General features: G+C 37.9%; 1 long non-coding RNA gene across 12 annotated transcripts in view; it reads right to left on the bottom strand.

The window, feature by feature from the left end:
• LOC124236686 (uncharacterized) overlaps positions 1–19376 on the bottom strand; it is a 41155-nt gene extending 21779 nt beyond the window's left edge. For 8 of the 12 annotated variants that reach the window (XR_006887837.1, XR_006887840.1, XR_006887833.1 and 5 more), the window contains exons 1-4: positions 9871–10031; positions 9239–9375; positions 797–863; positions 259–321 (exon numbers count right to left, since the gene is read on the bottom strand). This is a non-coding gene — a long non-coding RNA (uncharacterized LOC124236686). Of the gene's footprint in view, positions 1–202; positions 322–796; positions 864–9238; positions 9376–9870; positions 10032–19255 lie in introns of those variants that run through there. The other 4 variants (XR_006887841.1, XR_006887843.1, XR_006887842.1 and 1 more) reach the window with 3 other exon arrangements.
• Between the last annotated feature and the right edge of the window lie 7694 nt (positions 19377–27070).

Below are 27070 nucleotides of genomic sequence, written 5' to 3'. Positions count from 1 at the left end.
GATATATCTACACTACAATTAGACTACCTAATTTTACTTTACTACTTATAAGACATGCAGGGAAAACTTCTGTAGATGACTAAGTTCCACAGTTTTGTCTTATTTCTGCCTCTTTTCTTGAGATAAAAAATCAAAGATGTAGCAGAGTGCACACAATCAAATCAAGTCTCTCTCATTTACTTTGAAAAATCTATGAACTCACTCAAAAAATACAATTTTCTATTTTTCTGGTTAAAATATATACTCAGACCATCTTACTAAACTCCAGGTGGCCTCTTCCAAGCAATCTTGGGCTGTCCACACTTCTGACCACCTCTCCCTCTGCAAAAAGAAATGTGGAAGACATTGTGCCAATTAGAGCAGGGTTTTGAGGTTCAATTCAGAATCAGTTGAGAAATATCAGCAGTGATGTTTGGATCTTTCCACTGAAGATTAAATTAATTCTTTCCATTATCCCATGGTATTATGAGCGAAAGCAATGATTGTAATAAGAGGTACTGTTATGTCCTTACCACGTTCCAGGCAAAATGTTCACGCTTTACATGCATTCTCATTTAATTCTCACAAAAACCTACACAAAGTAAGTATAATTACCTTGAAGTGACTTATCTAAGCTACCCCACTATTAAATTAAACTGGAATACCAAACTTCTGACCCTAGAGCCTAAGACTTGTAACCACTTGGTAGTACTTACATGGTCAGTTCCACTGAATTAATTCTTTTACCATCTATTCAAATATTATCTATCAGTTGTCATCAACTGCCAAGCATTTTCTCTAACACCACATTACTCACCCTGGAAAGAATTTTTCACTGACCGGAAGGAAATTTCTGAGGCTCCATCTTAAGACTTTCAAGGATACTGAAGTAAGAAGAAGAAGTAATGAATTAGTCATGATCTTATAAAACTTTCGATCTGAGGCTTACTTGACAGAACCTTACAGGCTACATAGTCTGTAATTTTTCCCTGTGTTTCAAGTAGAAGACGATAAAGAGGAAAGGGTTCTGAAACTCTTTTACAAGTACTCAGGAAAAGCAAAAAAACAAATAATTGTTAACTAACCAATTTACAGAGGAGGGAAAAGGTAAAGATTAGAGATTTTTCTCAGCCAAGCATGCTAGGCCATGTACTACTTGAAGTGTTAACGTGAATAGGATGATTTATTTACTACTTTTATAGAGACTAGCCTTGAAGAAAAATGTCTAAACACATTTAACAGCCTTCTTGCCCATTTTAAACATACGAAGCTTGCTTTTCTCTCTTCTTCTAGCCAAATAGACAATGGATTGTTAAGTGAACCACCTACACTTTGGATTGTTATTACCATGGATTTTTCTGCAATATCTTCTTGCTCTTTGATTCATTTTCCGTGAACACAGAGCCAAGAAGGATATGGATTTGGGGCCACCTTGTGACGGCTTTGGAAAAGTCCTGGAGCCTGAATCCTGAGCTTAGAATTTAGGTTTCCTTTCCTTAATTGTTACTGTTCAACAAATACCTTTTGCAAAAGGGTATCATATAGCAATGACTGAGTTTTACCGATGAAAAGATGGTTACCAGTATCTCAGTAGAGTCAGTTACACATATTGACTGCCACCTCCATAAACCATCTAGACACATTATATCATTTAACACTCACAATGATCCTATGAAGTAAGTGCCATCATATCTCTATTTTATAGATGAAGCCACTGAGGTTTAGAGAGAATAAATAATTCATGCAGAGAGCAAGTGAGGTGTTAGGAAGCCTCAAAATATTCTGGTTGAAAATGTGAAAAAAAAGTTGTTCTACACGAAAGTACAAAATTACATGAAAATATTGAGACGTAAATCAACATACCATTTGTAACATTTTAAAGCTTCAAATTTCATCTTAATAGCATATTTTGTTTTAGAGACTCTGTTTTCATAAAAGCACAAAATAACAGAAAAGTACAAAAAACCTGGAAGAAAACCATAAGAACTGATAATATTATGAATAAACTCAAAAGTGTAGAAATTAAGAGGCATAAAAATATTCCATTTCCCATACTTGTACCCTATGATCTTATTCTTGACCTTTCACTGATGTCATGTTAAAAGAGGATTTGTGTTTGCATGTGTGAAAACAAAGAAAATATTCTCTAGCTAAAATTAATACTAAATATCGTTGTATTCCATTTTCAGTGTACCGGAATTATCACTGAATCAGAAGTCCTATATTATTCCTTCAGGGATCTCAGACAACATCTTCAAAAGCAGAGTTGTTACTTTTCCCCTATTTTGTCATCTATATTTCGTATCTCTAATGATGGCTGTAGGCATGGAGTTCTGCTTGCCAGGTCCTCCTTCAAGGAGGAACTTGCTCTCCCAGCTGCAGAGAGCTGCCTCCACCAACATCACGCACTTCCTGGTGCAGCCTGCATCCAGTGACTCAGTGAGAGTATAAAGGGGGGTCATTTCAGCTCCAGGTGGGACAACAATTTTTGCTTTGGGACTTGCCATGCTGGGTTGTCTATGTAGGGCTTGAGTAGCAGTTTGACTGTTCTCTGCCCAATCCTGCTTCTTCCTCCTTTTTTCATAGGTTTTGATCCTTAATAAACATCTTGAACTCTAAAATCATCTCAGAGTCTGCTTTCTATTATTTTATTGTGATAAAAAACACAAGACAAAAAACTGACCACCTTAACTTTGTTTAAGTGTACAGTACAGTAGTGTTAACTATATGCACATTGTGGTACAACAGATCTCGAGAACTTTTTCATCAGAATCTGCTTCTTGAGAAGCCAACCTGTGACAACAATTTCTTTAGGGATCTAAACTCTTTTCAGATGTTTTGAAGTGCTGCTCCCCTTTCTCGGTAATACCTTAACCAGGCTTGCAATATAAAATTGTGATGAGAAAAGATGACAGACAAGACATAAGGTAGAGTATTTGCAATGATCACACCCCTTTTTCATGGGATCTGTGAATATTTTCCATGCAACTTAAAGATTTAGGTTTTTCTTTTTTCTAGCCCTCATGAGAAGCAGCTAGGAATAAGAAGTCTCTCTCTTGAGAAATTTTAAGCAAACAGCTAGAGGTATTTTTTATTAGAGAGATGCCAAAAGCAATGTGGCAGGTATCAAATAAAGTTGTTGACTTAAAGCTTTCCTGAAGTCCTGGACACTGTATTTGGAGTTTTAGAGTTAATTGCATTTACTCAAAATTGGCGTCACATCGAAACTCCAAGCTTTGGTATGTCTATCTATAAAATAGGGAGGTTAAGCTATGACAGTGGCTTTCAATCCAATTGTAATAATTTAAAGATGGCTGAGAATTTTTTGCTATTTCTTCCATTGAGAGGTGGAATCTAATTCCCCTCCTCTTGAATCTGAGTTGCTATTTGTGACTTGGTTAACAAATGGGACATGACATGAGTGATGTGACGTGACTTTCCAGCTAGAACAGATGAAGTCTTGCAGCTTCACCTTGGTCTCTAGGACCATTGTCCCTGAGAGCCTCTGAACAGACAAGTGTTTTCCTGGGAACCTGAGGGGTGAGGTTGGAGGGAGGGATTACAAGGGGCAGGAGGAAAATTTTGAGGTTGAAAGATATATTCATTTTCTTGACTCTGGTGATGGTTTCATAGACATATATGTATATCAAAGCTCATAAAACTGTACATTTTAAATATGTGCAGTTGTTGTAGGAAAATGACACCTCAATAAAGCTACAAAAAAGAGAGGGAGAGAGAGAGACATTGGTTAGCTCAGAGAACTTCCCCAAGGGCCAGAAAGCCAGACCCAGAGGATCCATAGCTGAAAAAATAGTCACCTGAATTTCATAGTAGCATGAGGCTGACAAAGACAACACATCTATCCTTCACTGGACAGGGACACCACACACTGCATCATGGATCCTTGGACTCCGGGCAAGTGATCGCTCTCAGGAGAGTGATTGCTTCTGGAGCTGCCTCTGAAAAGGGAAGCCTCTTCTGTCTCTGCCTCCACCCATTGCCAGAGTTAATCTAGCTCTTCCAGGTGACTTTTACCTTAGACCATCTTCTTTTTAGGTGCTGAATCGTATTGGGACTTCTCAGGTAAGTCCAGAAGCATCTATTTAAATTCATAGAAATTTCATTGAGCAAGCAAAACTGGTTTTCTCCTTGTCTTCAATAGCTTTTGGTATCTGGTATTATCCTCTCAGAATCTCACTATGAAACCCTGGCTTCATAGCAAGCTGAACGGTTCATGACAGAGCATGGCAATTAAACATTTGTCAGCCTCAGTTGACCAATAGAAGTATGGAATCCTACAGTCAGCCACATTTTTCCCAGGATTCTTTTGCCCTATGACAATTTGAAATGCATTATGATAATAAGATTCCATAATAATTGTATTTTCCAACCGTTTTTTAATAGATATTCTTAGACCACTGGTCTCTAACAAAACAATTCTCCAAGGTTAATAGCCTTGAATTACTCGATGTTATGGTTTCTTGCTTCCCTTTTACATATCAAGAATCCTTTCCATCTAGAGACTATGCTTTAGCCCTAACAGAAAGCATCCCCTCCAATTTGTCCTTCTATTTAACTATTTATTTGTTCATTCATTTGATAAATAATTATGGAGCATTGACTATATTATGTACTGGGCACTAGGTGGTTCTCTCAGGACTTGAGGTGATAGAAAAGTCAGATATTTGATGTAAAATGACTTTACAACTATATTTATCTTTAATCCATGATCTAATATGGTAGAACATGACCTTCTTCCTAACCTGTCTTCTACATGTCAAAGAGTAAATTCAAGTAGACTTTTTTAAATTTAGTGAGCCTTGAAGGGCTTGCTAAAATACGGGTTGTTTGATCCTAGCCTCAGAGATTATGATTCAGTAGGTCTGGGTAGGGCCTTAAATTTGCATTTCTAACAAGCTCCCAGGTGATGCTGATATTGCTGATGCACTGACCACACTGAGTAGCATTGAACTAGAGTAACTCTCTGAGTCTAGTGTGTCATTGTGAAGTGCTCAGGTTCTTCACCATTTAGAACTCTATGGCCTTGTCTTGACTGGCACTGATTAATAGTTTTCTTTGTATCATAAGTGGTTTCTATGGTAGCCATGTAACTTGGCTTGTGGTGATAGCAATTGATATATTTATCATTGTGCTATTGGTCTTTGCATTAGTTGGGAGTAAGGATGGCTCAACTCATAGGAAGGAACCTGGCTATCCACATTCCCCAGAGGCTTTAACTAGGTAGATATGACCTCAACCTGCTCTCCACGGCCATTTCAGTGCTTCCCGCCAAAGCCTGAGCCAGGACTTCAGTAATAACTTCCTAGTCTTGTTTCATTGGTTTGTTTAATATGCCTCTACTACTGCACCTTTCTCTTTCTTCTCCCAAATTTATAATGTTAATACAAACACTGGGTGTGAGGTGGTCACTCACTGTTCTCAGTCCAATTAAGTTTCTACAAAACATTTAACTGGAGCTTGAATCTTTTCCCACTTACTTTGACCAAATTTTCCTTTTTTTCTCTCTTTACTGCCTGCAACAAAACTTTTTCATCATCAACAAATAGAGTTATGTCTTTTGTTATTTGACAGACTTCACCATTAACATAAATATGTCTTTGATCTTCTCCATATTTCCAAAGATCTTTCAATTGGCCTTTAAAGGAAAACACCTAGTCATAGAGGCATTGAGAACTTCCAGCACTGGACTCTGCTTAAAGATTTTTCATAAACAATCTTCTCCTTTCAGCTTAGTAACTGTCAAATACTATTACATTTATGTGGGATGATTTAGTTACATTTCAAAATTCTCTTTCCTGGTTTTTGGAAAAACATCATAGTTTTGGGGACCTCAAAACTTCCATCATAGACATTATCAAACTCTAAATTGCAAGTTCTAGCTTCTAGTTTCAGAATAATACAACCTTTTAAAAAGTATTTTGAAAGTAGGCATTCACAGATGCTGATTTATAGATTAGTTCCCAATGATCCTCCTTCTTACTATTTTGGACAGTTCCCATAAAACCCAGGAGACCTCACTCTCTATCAAATATATCCTGTGCGTATACCCAGACGCTCTGTTCCAAGTAGAAAGTAATTTAGAAAGCTGCTTCATCATGTCCAAAGCGGTTATACAAATTTACATTCCCCTTTGGGCAATGTATGAGTTCCCATTACCCTTAGACTAATGCTCAGTGTTATCTGATGTATTAATTCTTAGTACTTCATCATAGTTTACCATGCATTCCTCTGATGGTCAATGAGCATTAGCATCTCCTTATACGTAAATTGGCTTACATTAAGTTTCCCTTCCCTGTGAATTGCCTATATTTGTTCTCCCACGTTTTGTAATAAATTGTTTGTCTTTTTCTTATTGCTTTGTTATAAGTGATTAATGGAGTATGCTGAAAACTGTGGAAAAGTGAAATTTTCATCATGTTTAAAATTAATCTGTTGGAGACACATTTTGGATATATCCAAATTATCCTTGACTTTACTAAGTCTTAATAGGAATACTTCTCAATTTGCTTTACCTTTATTCAGAGCATCCAGTCTTTATTCTATTATACCAAAGTACTTTTATCAACTCTAATACATCTTGATCTATGTATATGTAGTTCTATGTATCTGTGTATCTATAGATATATAAGATTAGCCAAGTAATCACAAGCATATCACTTAACTTCTCTGTGCCTCAGTTTCATTATATGTTAAATTTAGAAATGATACTATCAACTTGGAGTTGTTGTGAGGATTACACGTATGCAGATAAGAAACAGAACACTGACAATTAGACAAAGGTATATAACACATGAGAATTCCAACTCTACTCATTCCTTGGCTTAAATTTTCTTCATGTTTTTAACAGTTTATTGATGGATTTAAAAATATTTAATATATTTTTAAAAGTTATTTTCAGAAGTCAATCTAGCCATCTGTTTCATTTGATGGAAACATAAGTTTGAAGATTTATGTTTCAAACCCATAATTGTGTGCCACATTTCCTTATAGTATGACTATATCCCTTCTTACAGTCCTTGAAAAAATTCATTTATTTTTAGAACATGAAAAACATTTATGAAGGAAACTATTATTTTAGTTATTGAAAATCGTTACTAATATAGATATTCCTCCTATTCTCTACCACTCAACTCACTTCTTAGGCCAGTATCTTATCTGGGAGAAAGTGGATGATAATCAGACCCTCTCCTGAAGCTAATAATCTGCTCCAAATAGACAGCATGGTTGGCTTTTGATAAAGTGAGAATCAAAATGAAGAGGAATCGGATCTAAGGAAGAAGTTAATTGTTTGAAGCCCAATTGTCAGTAGAAGTAACCATATGGTAATATTTTTAAATCTCAGTTAACTGCAGATGTAATCTCATGAAGCTGTCTTGAAATAAACAGCAGCAGGAAGCAACAAAGGGAAAAACAAATTCTTCAAGTTCTACGGAATCAAGATCATCAGAACTTCTAATGCAATCAACATCCTGGCTAGTCCAAACCCAATAATGTCTACATTATATCTTATAATCTGTACAGCATAATTTGGTCCAGGTATCCTAAAAGAAGGGTGAAAACAGTATGGTAGCTGGAACTAAACATCTTGACTGGGTTCAATCAGATTATCTTTTATTTGAGCACTTGCATGGTTTTACTACCCTGTTACTATTCAGATAAACTTTAGCAAGTTATTAAACTTCTTTTATCCTCAATTTCCTCATTGATGAAATGGGAATGCCATCTACTTCATATGATATAATTAGATACATAAGAAAAGCTGGTAATTTCATGCTAAGGATCATATAGTCAGAAGATTTTCTTTGTTTCATATATGTAAATTTCATTTCCTTATCTGGCTGATAAGCTCATCATCAATTATATTTCCTCCTCCCTTTCGCTGAGGGCCGCGGAAGGCTAGCTGGCCTTGCTGAGCACAGCTATTGATTGATGGATAGTCTGAAGTCAGCCTTGGGGACAAATACCTAAACTATGAAGTACTTTTCCTAATGCCTCATGATGGGGACTTGAGAAAAATTCCCAAACTAAGAGACTCAAATATATAAATCCTCTCTGGAATTAGTTCTGTATTTTGAAAATAAAAGTATAACAGTTTCCATAGAAGATTTTAAATTTTCTAAGTCGAAATATGATTGATTTTTTTAAAAAAAGCTTCCCAGAAAAGTTTACATTTGTAAGGAAAGAAGATAGGAAAGAAGAAAAGAAAGAAGAAAGGAGAGAGGAAGAAAGGGAAAAAGGGAGAAAAAGAAGGAAAGAGGGAAAGAGGAAGAAAGGAGGGCAGTAAGAAAGGAGAGATAATGGAACAAACATGTATGTTTCTGAACTATCAAAATGGTAGAAGAAAAAAAATTTGGTTTTGGGAGCTATGAATAAGTCTTTTTTAAAAATTTGAATAAATAAAACGATGCGGACAAAATACTTATTTAAATAAATTAATGACAACTTATGGTACATAATAAATAATTTTGACCAACAAACAATGACACCGAACACATTGTCAAGTGAATCCTTGCTATTTTGTTTTTCAAATATAATGAAACTATTACAGGGGTGCTGCTCTTGCCCAAGAGTCTCACTGTTCAAGGTATAACCGAGTAAAAATGAAGGCAGGATAAGAGAGTACCAGCTGAGAAGAGATGAAAACAGTAGCATCAAAAGTTCTCTGATATAACATCATTAAGAGTCTAAAATAAACATAAATGTTCTACCAGGCCATTATATTATCCTCTTAATATTTTTTCTCTATAATTTACTTATAGTAACATTTGGTCAATCTATCTATATATGCTTGTATATACACACATATGTATTACATAATATTTGAACTAAACTATATGTGAAAATACTATTTAATGTGACTATTTAAAAACTTAAGGCATTTTACATGTCTTCACAATTTTCCTAGGTAATATGAAGTGGTATATTTTTACCCCACTTTAGAAATTCGGGAGAAACTAAACATAATGTTGGTTTCTAGGCCCACAGAGGACCCCAAGCTATTGTCTCAGTTCATTTCTCCCTAAAAGTGGTCACTCAGCTAGGGATTCAAGTGTAAGTAGTTTACTTACACTTACGCTGGAAGTGATCGCAGCAAACATGAGGTGGAGAGGGGGATGTTGGTGAAAGAAAGAGAAGGCAGTCAATAAAGTGTTGGTTCTCAAGCAAGTTATTGGTATGGGTTAAACGGAACTTCACTGGAAACGACGGAAATAAAACATGTGCTTCAGCGTGATCTCACCTGAGGGCCAGGGAGCTGGGATGTTTATACACTGCCCCAGTGAATCGTTAGTTAAAACATGCTTCCAAGGGGGTTAATTTCCCAGTATTTCCAGCCAGTGGCTCTGCTGGTGTCGTGGACTCCGGCGGCCTGGAAGACTAAATACAGTGAGCGCGGAAGAAGTGAAGATAGAGCGATACGTGTGGGGATCCAACAGCATTGCCTAGAGTTCCCATTTTATTTCCTTAAAGTATCGTTAGCACATTCACTGAGAAATTTTTGGAAATTATGAAAGAATTATCCTTTAATTTTTTTACCATTTATTTTCCTCCTCCCTAAAAGCAATTAAAAACAATGAATTAAGAAAGAGTAAAGGAACTTTTATTGCTGTGCTTTTTTTTTTTTTGAGAAATTAATACTCTTTTAGGTTTATTGTTTTGCTCTACATTTTGAGCTGTTAAAAAAGCAAAATTGCTATTGCTGCTATTTTTTCCTATCATTGAAGAAGAAATGCATGAAAGAAACCTTTTAAGTAGCAGCAAAAAAAAAAAAAAAAAGAGTGCGATTCCATCATGTAACTGAGCTGACTTTTCTGAACCTTCCTTATTAGTTCCACGAAAAATAAGAATTTTAATTGAGAACAATCAACTTACCTCCTCAAAACTATCTGTACAAGCTTCTGCACCCACTTTTGCTGCGGGTCCAAGCAAAGAGAGGTCTCTTCATGAATGAGCTTCACACTAAAAAAACAGAGATTTTTGAGATGAATTATTTATCTGGTTTGAGATATTCCTTGCCATTAAAATCATGGTCCTTTGGGTTCGGTGGTGAACTGATATGATCCCAACAGGATTTCTTCACAATTTTCTGGAACCCACGGGTACTTCGTGTATGCTGCCAAAGGCCTTTGGACCCAGTCGTGGCAGTAAAAGGAACTCCCTGGTTACCTGGTGTCAGATTGCTAGGGTTAGTCAACAGGCACCTGGAGTTCTCCAATTGCCCTAATTCCCAATCCAAACTTAATTGTTACTTCAGAAATTTTCTCCTGCTTCTCTAATTACTTTAGCTCTGCAGAATGGAGGTTAGCCACCTCCCCAGACTGTGTTTTAGAATTTGCTTATATCCAATAAACAAAACCATTGCTCTGGAAAGATTTAACTTCAGAAGTAAGGGGACATGGTAGCTAAAACTAAACAGACATCTGTACCATGTTGCGTTTCATAAAGACAGAGCTTTTCTTGCTGCTTTTTCACCACTGAAGACCCAGCACCTACACATTCTATCTTTGCAGAAGCAAAGTAGCTAAGCACTTCTGACAGCATTTACATGATTTCTCAGTTTTTACAGTGTGATCTATTCTGAATCATTCTTAACTCTTTGATAAATTTGGGATGGAAAGGAATGGAATGCGTCCTCATGCCCCGGCATTGAAGGGCTGCACTAATGCTTGGCACAATGGGAGCTATGAAAACGCTAGGGGACTAGGGACTGATTTCATGCAAGAGCACCGCTCTGCTAGGTACTCTTGAAACTCTGATGTGATGATTTTGAAGACCATGGAAAATGTCTTAATTTTAAGAAACAAGTTGCTGCAAATAAAAGATCTAATTTTTTGGCTAGCCCTTGACATTAATTTCCTTTCTTTTAAAATGATTCACACTACTATTTTGAATAGCTTTCTATATAAAGACTAATATTTGGAGTTTTTAAAATTAATATTGAACCTCCATATGGCACTTTTTCTTCTATTTGATTTTGCAGAATCTTCTGTGACACCATAATGCTATTTATAGGAGGTAAGCTATGATCTTATCAACAAAGAACTCACCTTCAGAAAGAATTAATAGCAACATATGACTATTTCACAGAGATGTCTTATATTTAAAAAAATTTTAATACTAAGAAAAGAAAAGAGCAAGTATGGAAACCACATGATAAAAACACAATATTATTTGTTATAGAACAAGATCTTCGGAGGGTCTAGGATCCACCATGGGGTCTTCAAAACAGACAGGTAATGATAGCTGTCTAAGCCTTCGTCAACAGAATGCTGAGTAAAAATACATGGATTACCTGGTTCAATGTTAATAGACGATATTTAAAATCAACTGTGACTCCCAATGGAATATAATATAAATTATAAATGGATATAGGTATATATTGTGATCCATAGGTCTATAAAATTCAATTAATATTCAGATATATAAATCTATGTGTTATAGAACAAGATCTGATTTTTAGCAATGCAATGCCTACATCAATGCAAATATTACACTTATCTTAGAGGTATGAAGATGGCCCCTAAGTAATTCAAAATCTAATTCAAATCTTATGAATTAGGCATAGTAGACACAATGCCTAGGGCCCATGATAACTTTAAGGGGCCGCGAAAATGTTTCAATTTCTTTTAAAATTAAAATATAAAAATGAAGCTTTAGAGTCAAAGAGAGTATTATTTTTTCTCACAACAGAAAAAGATAAAATTTGGGGGGCCCACAAAAATCTGATAAATGTTGCCTAAAACAGAAAGAAAAGTTTGAAGTATTTAAAGTTACATCAACAATAATTTTTAGTATTGATGGGAGAGCCCCCAGAAGGTAGACGTGTCTAGGGTCTATGAAAGTCATTTGCAGCCCTGTCATATTAAATGAATGCAAACAGAGTTTTTGCTTGAATAAAAATAATGTTCTCAAAGCATTTTGGAGAGCCTTGATTTCTGAGGATCACAATTAGAAGAAAGAAAACTCTACTGATCAGAAAGATGTGCCTACCTTTACACGGTGTTACAGAAAGCATGAAACTGCCAAGAGAGCAATAGAGAAATGATCAGCTTGGAAGTTATGTTTACACTGGATCCTTGCTTTCCAGGCTTCTACAGCCCCTAGACACTGGTGTGCTTAGCTGTCTCTGAGGACTTGTGTTCACTGGAGTGCTCCTGGGGCCTTTTATATTATTTGCAACACTAAATGTGTGGGCCTTCATCCTTGCACTTAACGTTACTGGAAATTACACAAAGTCTGATATGTCCCCCTGTACTTTGAAACTAACTCTGAGAGAAACAAACACTCCTAGGTCTTCTAACACATTTTCAGCATGCTTAGCTTTTAACCTGACTTAGTTTAATAACTACTTTGTTTAAGGTACATGTCTTATTCTGTTTGGGCTACTATAACAAAAACACCATTGACTGGGGGGCTTAAACAACAAACATTTATTTCTCAGAGTTCTGGAGGCTGGGAAATCCAAGACCAAGGCACCAGCAGACTTGTTGTCTGATCAGGACCCACTTCCTGGTTATAGATGGCCTTCTTGTTGTGTCTTCACATGGCAGAGGAAATTAGAGACCTCTCTGGGGTCTCTTTTATAAGGGCACTAATCTCATTCATGAGAGCTCCACCATTATGACCTTCAGATGGATAGTTGGATAGATAGATGGATAGATGGATGGATGGATGGATGCATGGATGCATGGATGCATGGAGAAAAAGAGAGAAAAGTATTTCAGGATCCAAATCTAGGATCATGTGTTGTATTTAGTTGTCATATATTTTTAGTTTCCTTTATTCTGGGACAGAATTTCCTCAGTTTGGATTTGTCTGATGTTTCTTCGTGATTACATTCGTTTTGGGCAGCAATATCTGAGGGTGCTTCATATAAGGATATATTCCTATTTCCATATGCACAAATAATAGTTAAAAGGATTTTGCACCCCAGAAGATAGGACATTAAAGTATCAATTTATGTCCTAGAAAAAATGACTTGCTAAATGAAACTCTCTTGCTCTGTTCCCTCTGCTCTTCATCTTATTTTGAAGAATAGTTTCAGTTTCTGGTATAATGAACACCACCCAAGAGGCTTTATAGTAGTCACAATTGTAAAGACTTTATTCCCATCTAGCACATTTCCTCTTTTCTGGAGCTCAATGCCACAGTGAGCAGCTGCTCACAGAAGGCAGGGTGTGGAGGAGGGAGGGGTGAAATCTGTAATAAAGGGCTCACTAGCAAAGCAAGGCAAATGTTCTAAGTATTTGCTTCTTCACGTTTTTAACTTCTATGTTTTTTCTGAACTTGATCATTTGTTCAATAATTTAATAATGTCATTTAATAAAATCAGTTATTAACTATTTAGTAAATATTTTTTCAGCATGTTATATGCCAGACATTTTGATAGGTGCTGTGAATACAACAGTGAATAAGAGACCATTTCTTCTTTTATAGACCTTGAAATCTAGTGAGAGTATGGACAGGCAAGTAAAATTCAATGGGTGAAGTGTTACAATACAAATAGGTGCAGAGGCCACGGGAGCACATGAACAGGACCTTTCAACCATCTGGGGGAGTTGATTTATGAACTGAGCTCTAGGTCTGAGCTTGAAGTTCTTAAGGCAAGGGTGGCATGGAGAGGAGAAAAGATGTTGCTCAAGAGGAAAGCGCACTCACACCCCCAAGCGCTCTCCTCCAGAAACGCTGGGCCTGCTCATAGAGCTAGCTCTGATAGGAGAAGGTACTGAGTGGAATTTCAGGCCACTTACTGACTCTTCTTGGCAAAAAATGACCCTCAAATTTGAACCTTTGAACACTCAGTGAAGCTGTTGATATTACTCCTAGGCCCTTTGGCAAATATATGGTATTGCCTATTTTTTAACATCAGTGTAACTATTATTATTAATATAATTTTGAGTATTATGGTTCATTTTCCAAGGGTTCAGAAAAGAATAAGCAGCTGTGAAGGCGGTTAATGACTGGGTATTTTACTACAATTTCCTGTTCCAGCACATTCGAATTCTCAACACATACAAGCAACCAGGGCATCGAATGCTATGAGTCAGGGGAGCAGAGCCTAGGGCTGGACGGGAACTGGGCAGACCTGGGGTAGCCATTCATGGGTCTGACTTCAGTAGGGCAACGTCTATCCAAGAAATCAGACTCAGAGACTTCTGCTTTCCTGTGTGCACGTTCCCCTTGTAGTCAGCTCAGCAGTCAGAGCTAAACCAACGGACAGGAAGGAGAACGCAACTTAATTTCTCTCCTACCTCGGTTCCTATCTCGTGTTTACTCCCCTCACTTACTATATATCCAACCTGGGTGCCATAGCCTATAATGCTTGCTTTGTAGAAACTTCTAGAACAGGTTAAGTTAGAGAGGCTTCTGTAGGAATCATAACTCTGTTTCTTTTTATGGAATCATTCTTAGTTCTCATACACCAGAGTATATCTCCTTAACAGCTTTGAAATCTGTCTCCACTCTTCCTTCCATCCTTGTTTTCTGAACATTTGTCATAGTTCTGCATTACTAATATGATTCATTTTGAGTATAGAAAAATATAAAAAAGAAAATAAAAACTATCTGTCATCTCACTATCCAGGGATTATGGCTGTTAATGTTTTGATATATTCCATTTCAATCTTGTGGGTTATGTGTGTACTATAATTTTATCTCCTGGTTGTTTCACCTCCTATTGTGTTGTCAGCATTTCTTAACATCAGTCAGCACTTGTGTGTCATGATTGCCCTGTCAGCATTTCTACTTCTACTTCCACTTGTATCTATGAAGTATTCCAACATGTAACTTTATCTAGTCTTTTTTTAAAAAAATTCTTAGTGAATTTCTTCTCCCTTTCTAGCCCCACTGCATTGGACTAAGTCCTCCTTTCTCTGACCCAGATTACCACAGAAACCTCTAAGTGGTCGAACCTGAAGCTTTCCCCCTCCATGATTCACTCACTTCTCCCAAGTGAACTTTTTAAAACATGAATCTGATCATGTCTTTTCCCAGCTTTAATATTCAATGTCTACCCCCTTGCCGTGGTCTTCAGGATACATTTTACATTCTCTCCCTGATAAAAGTTTTTCTCTGCTTGGCCGCTTCTGGCTTCTCCAGATCTGTCTCTGCTCCTGCCCTCAGCTTTCATCTTTCAAATTCTAGTGCCTCTGAGTCCTTGCTCATTCTATTCCCTCTGTCTGGAATACCCTTGCTCTTTCTTTGCATGGCAAAACCTATTCATCCTTTAAAATTCACGCCAAGTAGCAGCACTGCTTGGACACTTCCTGGAAGTTTGTTCCTTCAACCTCCACCTCACTATATGAGCTAAGTTCTCAAGGTCTGTCTTCCCTGGCTGTGAACCTTTCTATTGCCCACTACACACTTTTCTAAGTGACTTCTTGGTTTTTTTCCCCTTAACAACAGGAGCTGAATTTGAGCTCCAATCACATCATACAGCATGAACACTCCAGAAAAATCTACTGAAAAGAGGAAATCTTTTGTAGTAATTCTGGCCCAGCAGCCAAGAGTTGCTGGGTCCGTGGCCAGCTTCCTTCTGTTGACTCCATTCGAATGTCGGCATGCCTCACTCATGACTCATGACTCGCTGATTTCTGGACAATGTCCTTTGTCGACATGGCTATGAAACCTTGTCTACTTGTGGAATTTCCCAAAGATTTTAGAATCTCCCTTCAAAATCCCTTTCCCTAAACATTTCTATCACTGATGCCTCCAGAGGAAAAGAGTAATAGGGTGTCGTTACCCTGAGGATGTCAGCTATTGAAAAAAATCTCCAACATTAACTTTGCTTTTAGGAGCTACAAAAGAGGAAGCCAAATGAGAGTTAGTTTACAAATTTGATAAATTAAAATTTAGCCTGCAAATTTTAGTATAGCTGATGAGAGTGTAGTTTGGGTGGAGATCGAGAAAAACAGAAAAAAATCTATATGACTAATTCAAAATACCACTTCAGTGCCAAAGAAAGAAAAATCTCTTTGAGCCTAACCTAATGGAAGCTTTACATAAGATCACTCCAGTGATCTAGGTAGGATTTACCATTTTGACCATACAACAGAATCTTCTTATATTTGTCACTGTTACCAGTTACTAGGGTCACAGGTACTAACCTGAACATAAGGATGAATATATTTACATGCTTTAAACAATGATGCCACTCAGGTAGATAAGAACTTCACCTTAGCCACAGGTGGATCTATTGTGAAGCTAATTAACTTAAGCTCCAGGACCCGTCACTAATTCAGCCTTTTCTCAAGGATTAGGAGGGGCCCTAGCAAGGGTCATATATTTTTATAAAATTTGCTGAAGTCATATATTTTAACCAAATTGATTAGGACTGCTTGTTTTTCTCACTCCCACTTCCCTTCTTTACAACTGTCCTTGTAGTGGGTGACGTTGATATAGCTGTGTTTTTGAGATCTGGCTAAGGGGAAGTTGAGTTGAGGATATCTAAATTCAATTTATATTTAGTGACATATGTTTTACTGGTTCACAGTCATGTTATGACTGTTTTTACTAGGCATCCCCGTACGAGAATAGCCTCTAGGAATATTCCTCTGCTTACCATGCCTGATCACCCCGCCTCCTGATGCGGAGATCAGAATGGGGCTTCAAGTACACAACGCCACAATGAGGCAGATGTGGGAGAAACGAGGTTGAAATACACAGAGCCAGAAGCTAGTCCGGGGAAAATTCTCTCAATCATCAAAATGAAAATTTGCAAGCTGAGGATTCAGTTTACATCAACCCTAGACAAAACAAACCCTCTCATTCCGGGAATATACTCAATAATGCAGGCTGTACAATTATAAATGTTTCCTACAGTTTTTTTCCTATTTGACTCGAATCATGTTACATGAAATCTCTCCGAATTCCTGTGTTTGTAAAAGATGCAATTGTAGTAACATGACATATACTAAGTACTTCTTAGTATGAAATCACATGATTTACTCACCCAGGTATCTATATGAAAAACAAATTTTGATCAACCATACTAACAGAAAGAATAAACTACCGCTCTGTTCTTTGAATAGAAGATTATCTTAAAAATCATTGTTATACAGGGGCTGGCCGGGTGGTGCAGCGGTTAAGTGCACACATTCTGCTTCTCAGGGGCCCGGGGTTTGCCGGTTCGGATCCTGGGTGCAGACATGGCACCGCTTGGAAAAGCCATGCTGTAGTAGGTGTCCCACATATAAAGTAGAGGAAGATGGGCATGGATGTTAGCTCAGGGCCAGTCTTCCTCAGCAAAAAGAGGAGGATTGGCAGTAGGTAGCTCAGGGCTAATCTTCCTCAAAAAAAAAAAAAATGAAAAAGAAAAAAAGATCTTAAAATAAAAAAATAAAAAATAAATCATTGTTATATGAAGAGGAGATCAAGAGTATGTAACCAAAACTGTAAAGTATCTTAGAGGTGTTTCAGGCAATTTTTTAATAAACACGTACTATTTTTCTGGATTCTCTGCGGTATTTTTCAGCTTTATAAATTTGTAATTTGTTAAGATTTCTTTTCTTATCTAAAATAAATATTCATTTTTATACTGTAATTTGTATTCTTTCTTTTAGAGTGTCTCCATAATTGTATGAGCTTCAGGTCCTGCAAAGCCTGGATCTGCCTAATTTATGACTTTTTTTTTTTTTTTTAAGATTTTATTTTTCCTTTTTCTCCCCAAAGCCACCCGGTACATAGTTGTGTATTCTTCGTTGTGGGCTCCTCCAGTTGTGGCATGTGGGACGCTGCCCCAGCGTGGTCCCATGAGCAGCGCCATGTCCGCGCCCAGGATTCGAACCACGAAACACTGGGCCGCCTGCAGCAGAGCGCGCGAACCCAACCACTCGGCCACGGGGCCAGCCCCTAATTTATGACTTTTTTAAAGTTTCATGTGCACATTGTTCTGTTGCTATCTTCAACAGAGTGGCCCTTGTCCCCTCACGTGGAGTCACATGGCATTCAAGAACAGCGCCTACAAAAGGTGGTCCTCCCTGGGTTGGAATCCACTGCTAGCTATGACTTACCCACTGCGTGACCTTGCTGCTCTTTCTCCATCTCCATTTCCTTACCTCTAAAACAAGGGTGAAGAAGGAACTCAGAAGAGAGGGGTGAGGGATAATTAAGGTACATTTTTGTAAACCATTTAGCCCGGTGTCTAACACAGAATATAGACTCAGTAAATCATAAGTATCATTATTAAGGCATCACAGAAATTCAATTACACTTTTCACGTGAATTATTCATCATTTTGGCAAGACTTAGATCTGCTTAAAGTAATATTCTAAATTCAATCTCAGATCCACTAACGGAATTGCTATTGTAGTCTCTTTTATATTAAAAAATAATCAGAATAACTAAATAGTAGTTTTATACTAGTTACATATTTGAAGAAGAAATTGTCCAGAGAATCTAATGTATAACATGGTGACTACGGTTGATGACACCGGGTGGTATAACTGAAATTAGCTAAGAGAGTAGAATTTAAATGTTCGTACACACACGTGAACACAAAAGGATAAATTCGTATGTGAGGTGATGTGTGTGTTAATTAACTAAATAGAAGGAATCTTTCACAATGTATAAATTTATCAAATCATCATGACACACTTTAAATATCTTACCATTTTATTTGCTAATTATACCTCAATAAAGCAGGGGGAAAAAGTCTTTATATTCATAATCCAATAAATTGCTTTAAAATGCTTTAAAAGAAAATATACAATCCTCATATATATTTAAATACACTCAAATGTCTCCCCTGACTTTTTTTTTAAAAATTGCCATCATTTCCTTGTTTCAGGGAAATGGTATTTTCATCAAACACCGTGATAGTACCATTTACTGGGCAAGGGCATCTTCCCGGCCAGGCTGGAAGAGCACAGAAACAAAAAGTCTTGTTGCTCTAACTTAGAATGCCAGAGCCCCCCACTTGCTGACTGCGTGACTGAGGACAACCTCTCTGAGTCTCAGTTAACTCACGCAAAAAGGGCTAATAATCCTTCCCATGAGGTTAGTGTAAGAATCAAAGAAATCAATCCGCAGAAAAAGCCAGCATAGTGCAGCACACTGCACTGAGCAGATACTCAATGTATATTTTAATTCCCACTCTCTTTGCAGCTTTGCTCAGCTATCATTCTTTATTGTGACCTCTGCTATTGTGACCCGTAAACATAGACATTAATATGTATATTAATAATCTCCTACATTTGTGAAACATTTTGGAGCTTTCATAATCATCTGTCATTGGTAACAGCGATGCTGACTGGCTTACCTATGGTCACACAGCTAGTTAATTACAGAGCGGACACGGTGGGCCCCATTCGTCAGACTCTAGGTCCAGCAGACTACCCATTCTCCTCTCTCTCCCACAGAGCCTCTCCCGAAGCTTTCAGGATGGTACATCCAACAAGCAGCCCTTTTTAGAAAGCAAAAGTGTGCTGGGTCCACGAATTATTACTTTGGACTGGAAAATTTCAGAAATACTTAAGACAGGATTCAAAATTTCAAGAGGAAATCATCTGTTTCCCTGCCCTGTTCCTTACTTTCTCAGAATGGCTCTTCATCCCAGTCCTGATGACTCATCTTCTTTCCTTCAGTTATCCTGCTTATCTTGAGGGCTGTGAAGCCACATGGGATATGGCCATGCACGAGAAAATGAACCCTGTCTGTTTTGTTCTCTCATTGTCCCAAGTTCCTATAATATTGCCTGGAATACAGTAGGTGCTTAACATATAATTGTTGAATGAGTGAATTCTACTTAACAAGAATGAGATTCTGACTTCTGACCTCACAGAGGAATCTCAGGCAGCTGTGAGTTGGCCCTTAGTCTGAATTCTTACAGCACTTAGGACAGTTTACCTGGACTTGCTGTCAGGTGTCAGGTAAGGTGTCAGGTGGCCTCCCACCTACACTGTAAACTATTCTGGGCCAAGGGCTGGACCTTGTTTCTTAGGGCAAGAGTACGTAGCTCAATGCTCAACCCCAGCAGGTGCATAATAAGTATATGTATAATTCCTCTTTGAGAAACTGATATTTTAACAAATTATAAAGACAATTTCACAGGTATATTTCCACCTAATGAAGTCAATTTGGCTTAAACCACAGTGATATGGGTAATGTTTCTTTTTAAAAATCCAGAATGTCAATGTCTTAATCTAACCTGTATGTTGGCATCCTCTAACCAGAAGGCTCTTTCTGCTAACACCTGAATGATTAGAAGATTGGATGAAATTAAAGGCAAAGGAGGTAGAGAGTTTTGAGGGTTATGTCATCCAAGCCATGATGAGGCCTTTCAGAGACCAACTCCTTATGACCCATTCAGGGTCCCCCCTCCCACCATACCACCTTTGCTATTTTGATGCTTCTGGTAACTATATTTCAATCTGTAGATAGTATTTTGTTTTTAAAGATTTGCACCTGAGCTAACATCTGGTTGCCAATCTTCCTTTTTTTCCTTTTCCTTCTTATTCTCCCCAAAGCCCCCAAGTACGTAGTTGTATATTCTAGCTGTGGGTCCTGCTGGTTGTGCTATGTGGGGTACCGCCTCAGCATGGCTTGATGAGTGGTGCCGTGTCTGCACCTAGGATCCGAACCAGGGAAACCCCAGGCTGCCAAAGCGGAGCGTGCAAACCCATATAGATAGTATTTTTAACAGAGGGGAATTTTACACAAAAAATATTTAGAGAAAACAGTGATCCAAACCCTAATCAAAAGAAATGCAACAATAATTTTAAAAATCACATAAAATCAAAAGCTTTCCAATCTAATTTGGGATAATGTTCTTCTGTGGCTTCCCAGAGTTGCTCCTCCAATGACTTTCTTTTGCATGACTTCTGAGTCACCCACCCCTCCCTTCTTCTATGAATTTTGACACCACACTTTCAGAATCAGACAGCAGGATGTCCAATCCCAAATATGCTTTGGAAATTAGAAATTTTTTAAGTCAGAATGTCACAGAAAACAGAGAATGTGTATAACCAAGGTTGTAAAACAACATGCAGCCAGACATTTTCCAGGGCAAGTTACCTGACGATGGAGTGTGGCAAGTGGAGGTCTTAACTACATCCAAATCGCTCATGGTAAACATAGTCCTCCTCATTTTCACACTCTGTTCTCCAGGTGAATGAGTCAACTGCCAACTCTTGAGAAATACCAACGAAAAAAATCTTTTGATCAGGGAAAGGTAAAGCTATCAGATGTATTCAACATGGCGAAGGGTAGTTTGACAGAGCTATAGTGTCTCAGAAAGAGGATGTTAGGGAGAGGGGGCTCAAAAAGTTTAAAACAGGTCATTCAAGGAAGAGTACTGACTGGAATTGGGCAAAGTTGCTGACTGATAGTTCAGATTGGTGGACAAATGAGGTGAGGGTCTTGACATGAATTTTTATAAGCAACCTATTGTCTGATGCATGAGCTGTTAGCCCACTTGAGCAGATTGTTGGCCCAGATAAACTAACTTACAAGAATTTCCTGATGCAAATAAGTTCTCTGTTGAATTATAGTTTCATTTTTCTAGGTAAGAATTTCCTGGAACATGGAGTTAAGTCATGCTAACACAAATAGTCTTGGTTCTTAAAAGAAAGCTCTAGAAAAATAAGGAACTCGTCTGAAGCTCCAACATCTAGTACAGTTCTGAGCGTAAGTAAGTAAACACAGAAATGTACCTGGTAGTCAAAAAATATTTGTTGAGTTAGATGAACATTATCTTGGCCCTAGTTATAATATTAAAAAAAAAAAGGCATTGTTGCAGATTTGAAAATTCTTAGAAGTTAGAGTCAGGGATTTGAATTCTGGTCCTGCTTCTACCACTATTTCTCTGAACCTGTTTATTTACCAGATTAATGAGTAAATTAGACAAGATTATTTCTAAGGTCCCTCCAGGTCTAAAACAATTATCTCTTTCCACATTCACTTGGGAATATTTAAGCCACCCACAAATATGCACTCTAGGGCATACAGACTTCGGCTGTTGCTTAGAAAAAGCAGTATGTTCTAGGATTGGAGCTGATTGGGAGAGCTAGTCATTGAGAATTCTCACTTGTCTTTTAAGCGTAATTGGGACAACAGAATGCCTCACCAGCTCCAGAATATATAGGCAGTGGTGCCCATATTTATGATTCCCAGAGGAAGAAATCTTACATCTTCTAGCATTCCATTCCCAGAGCTTTGCTTGTGCAAAAAAAACAAAAAACAAAACTGGTTTCCTCTGATCACTCCAGTGAGAACAAAGTCCTAAGAATCTTCTATGCATGAAAGTTGTCTGTGCATGAATAGTGAAGCACAAGAAAAATCAAGAATAAAAGAGGAAAACAGCTAAGGGACGAAAAATGTCCAAGGGATCCAAGCAGAGGACAGAGGAGCAGAGGACAGAGACTAAAGGAAAGGGGAGGAAATAAGGGAGCAAGTTTGTGCAGAGCTGAGTGAGATTGTACATAGTAGTGTGTTGGTAAAGCAACTCTCAAAAAAAACCCCAGATTTGTAGTATTTGCTGATTTCCATGGTGTAAACATGCTCGAATTTATGTTACCAAGAATTAATAACTGGCTAACAGAATTCCTGACAATTTTAATACTCAGCTCTTGCAATGGTGTGAGCTGGCTTAAGCACAGTGATGACCATAAGCAACACTGGGAAATACTCACTGACCAAGAATGAGTTCCTACAGGACCCTTGGGAGGATAACTCTCCAGTTACAGCCTCACATCTGCGTTTTTCTTTTAATGAAGCTATGACTATGTTTTACTCTAGGGCATTGATGTGCATATCCTGTTCGTCAAGAGGAGATTTTGAACGGGGGCTCAAAAAAGTGAAGTGGTTTGACCCCTCAAATGCCAGGCACCTCCGTTCCCTGGTTTAGATGACAATTACTACTCCTTCAGTGAATTCTGGCCACTCTGGGATGGAGGAAGAGTGCGAAAAAGGAATAGAACATCAGGTTAGACCACCCTGTGTTCTCACCCTGCCCCTGGGCCTCTCTCATCCCAGCCCTGCATGTAAGGCCTTGGCCTTTTTGTGAAAGAAACACTCCTTGGCCCTAGCTTAGAGGAAATTTGAAAGAGCTAGGCTCTAAAGTAACCTAATATCATCCCTAGTCTAGGCCAAAGAAAATCAGAAAACACTTGGCACAAAGAAGTTGTCTTCAAGAAATTATTTTCCATGTTATATTTGCACAAATTTGTCATAGGCCTGCCATTTCAATAGAAAGGGAAAACAACATGACCTTGAGTCTGCTAGTATGTTGTTGCCTTTTGTGGCCAAAGTCAGACTGCTTCTCGTCTTGCTTCATTTCTGCTCCTCTTAGTGCACTCAAGGCTGGCAGATCTGAGGCTTGTTGTGTGCTCTAAGTAATGCATGTTATGTAACAAAACTTCATTTTGCTGATATTTTGGTTTGTTGAGCTGTGAGCCTGACAAGTTGTTCGAACCACAAAGCAGCATTTCCTGTGGCAATTTCAGGCAGAGAAAAGCTTTAGCAAATGTTAAGTACCAAAGGTTCACTTGGCAAGACTGTCTGACTTCACATTCTTGCTCTAAGATCTGAATTCCTCTCTACTTAATACAGTGACATTGTTCCTATGAATTTAACATGAGGCGCAGCTGTCTGCGAACATATCCCAAGACACAGGATGACCAGTGCAGACTTCTGCCCTAACTGTGGAAGTCTCCCACCAGGAAATGACAATTGCTGTCCTGATGTTAATTCATGAGCAACTTGACGTCTCTTGAGTAATAAGGGCAAGTTGAGAAATAAACTTCCTGCTGTCGAAATTCTTATACCTTGGAGTACTTCAATAAACAGAAGCAACTAACTGGCATTTTTTACTTAATAATGAAAGAGATTTGCTTAAAACTAGACCAAATGAATTAACTTAGAACAAGTGAGTTGAATCAGGTAGATTCTTAAACCACTACAAAATAGACCTGTCTCCCATTGCACAAGTTTTCAAGGATACTTTGAGGAACCACTGAAGGCAAGATGATAATTCTTTGTTTTTCCCAATAATGGCATATTGTGTTATGTTATTAAGAATTGGTTATCGTTAAAATAATATTTTATTAATTGGCCAAAAAGTTATACTTGAAAGAAAAACATGCATTTTATCCCTTAATGTGGCTTTCCAATCTGAGGTCTTAACTATTAAAACTTACTACCTGCACTCCATTTTTCTTCCCTCCCAAGGACATTCTATTTCAAGTCACTAAGCACTGTTGCATTCCAAGCACTATAAAATGAACCCTTTGTATAGATAAAAACATAAATAGAAAATAAATAATTCTTGCTTACAAAAAGCAATAAGTCCTCTGAGAGGGTATCAAAATGAGCACAAATTTAAATGCATTATTGTAAAACTCAACTTTTTTCCAAAATTCATGTCCTCAGCCTTTAGGATGCCTTTCCAGAAATCCTTCCCCAAATGCATTCCCCAATATCTATGCACTCAGGCCCATCTCTAACAATTGTGAGTTCTTGAGGGAGAGTTCAAAGAGAGGCCCACATTCCTCTGCCTAAATATTTGAAACTTTCAAAACAAGCTAAAATGTTAGATAAAATTGTTACCACACAGAATCGGGGTTCTCTTGCCCAATGTGCAGAAAGAGCCAGTCATCACAGCATCAGCTTTTGAGAAAAACAAAAGCTTTATTGCAGGATCCACCTGCAAGGAGACAGGAGGCAATGCTTTCAAATCTGTCTCCTCAATCCAGAGCTTGGGGAAAAATTGGGGGATGAAGGGCAGGGTGGTCTGAAGTATGGAGATAGATGATTGGAGGCAAGAAGAAATGAGAACTGATTATCTGTGCAAGAGCAAGTCAAGCTTCGTGACTCTTCATAGGATGTATGTTCACAAAACGGTGGTGTTATCAGGGTCTGAGGGAGTTTCCAGCCCCTTGACTTCAAAAGGGTCGCTTGTTGGGCATTTGTGCAGGCCCAGTTGGTGGGTTGGTGGTCTCAGCTGGCCTGAACTGGACAAGAGGTCACTTCTCAGTTCCTGAAAAACCACTCTCAATTACTCTGTTGATAAGATGGGGTCAGTTGAACTGGTCCTAGAGGGCCAATGTGGCAGAATAGTTCTATCCTTCTACCTTGGCCAATATATATCAACAACATTTTAGAAATATGTAAAGCTATGGATTTTATTTGGTAATAGTCAGCAAAATATCAACGGCAACTAAATTTAATTATTCCACATATCTGGTGTTCTGTTATCATGTGGGCCATGTTTGAATAAAGACAACATAATTTATGATTTATGCTATACTTATGATACAGAATTTATTTTTCTTGGCTACATTTCAGCAAAATTAATTCTTAAGATTTTATAATTGAAATTTTTACACAATTTGTTATCTATAGACAATCATGCCAAATGAGGTGTTACTTGAATCATTAATCCTTACATAGCTTTGTTATTAACTTAAATTTGGTGGTTTCACTCTGCTAATGTAGTGACTTGAATTGTCAATAAGGTTTCTAAAGTATTACTTAGATTCAAAAATGAACTATGACTTTTATATCATGTTCCCACATGGTAATGAGTTGCCTAGGATAAATTATCTAGATTTTGACCTTCCAGAATAAATGAGAAGACATGCAGTAGACAGATTCCTTCAAGTTGTGCTTGCTGAGAGGTTGGGGAAATTGTTGGTCATAAGGGTATGTGGCCCTCTTCCCCCAAGCTTCTTAGGTCAAGTCCCCTGTGAAAATTACATTTTTTAAAAAATAAACTTCCAGCTCCTCATAGGCATCCCAGGGCAGAAAAGAATGGAAGGGAGACCAACCACCATCTTTATTATTCATTAGCCTCCCCAGTATGTTACCCTGGGAAAACTCAGCCTTAGGACTGAATTTTGTTAGTCAAGAGAGTGGAGATTTAGTGGTAAGGATTTTTAGGATGTTAAAGGTCATTTGAAGCCCACACTGGGCTTTGGTTCCTCATGTGGCAGAACTGCCCATGTGTTCTCTGGGACATTTATTTTTTTGTATGTTTGTGATAGGGAAGACTTATGAGGCTTTGGCTAAGGACAGCGGGCCCTTCTTTCCTCAGTCTAACGGCAGTACTGGACCTTATGCAGAATCAACCAAAAAATGATACACTTTTTTTTATTTATTTGTCTATTCTATCTTCTAGAATTTAAGATCTGTGAGAATAGGGACAGTATTTGACTCCTATTTTTATCCCCAGTTCCTTACATACATAATGTCTGGCAAAATACTACATTATTATTGCCTGTTGGCATGCCTGTCTGCTCAATCAGACTGTCTCTTATGAAGGAAGGCATAGATATTTTGATTTCTTGATCTCAGTGCCTCATCCAATCTTGGAAACATGGTCACAGCTTAACAAATTAGTGCCTTGGTTAAGGTATGTGTAACCTTAGAATTGTACCCCTACTTTGCAAGAGAGAGGACAAGATAGTCCATGTCCCACATGGTGTTAATATTAGTTTGGCAAACATCCAAAAGAGGTAAGAAGAAAATATAGAACAAGAAAGGCATTAGAACACAGAAGTGGCTCCTAGTCTCCAATCCACCATTTGGCTACCCCAATTTCACTTTCTGTTTCAAAGTCTCCATTTGTGAATCTTGGACTGCCAGTTGGCCAAATCCTCAAAATTGGCTAAAGAACTGCCTATCCCTTGGGCATCCTTCTCTTTTCCCTCTCTCAAGGACTTTTCCTTCTTTTATTCTCTTTTTCTCACCACTTTCTAGGTTTCCCCTTCTTTGAACTCATGATCAACCCTTCATCTTCACCAGGTTCCCTGCTGGACGTCACAGAGATAGAAGATTAGGAAGGGAAAAGGGGCTGTCACAGTGTTTCACACACTGCCAAGATTAATTATTTTGTTCCTTTTCTCAGCTCTCTCTTTCCAAGAAGGTAACAGGACTATGGAAGAACAGTTATAGTCTATAGTTAGGAAACTAGTAAGCACTAGTATTATGATATTGCAACCATAGCAACGATTTCTGTACTCCAGAATGGAAAAAAGCTGCACAGTGCTGCACTTGAAATGTCCCTGCCAATATTTGTCCTTTTAGGGAAAACAAATTTAAGCCAAAGTCCAGTGGGATATTCCTGGATGTTTTGTTC

This window comes from Equus quagga, chromosome 3 (genome assembly GCF_021613505.1).
Source record: "Equus quagga isolate Etosha38 chromosome 3, UCLA_HA_Equagga_1.0, whole genome shotgun sequence".
Taxonomy (NCBI): Eukaryota; Metazoa; Chordata; class Mammalia; order Perissodactyla; family Equidae; genus Equus; species Equus quagga.
The sequence above is the reverse complement of the archived record's forward strand: the minus strand, read 5'-3'. Positions and strand labels throughout refer to the sequence as shown.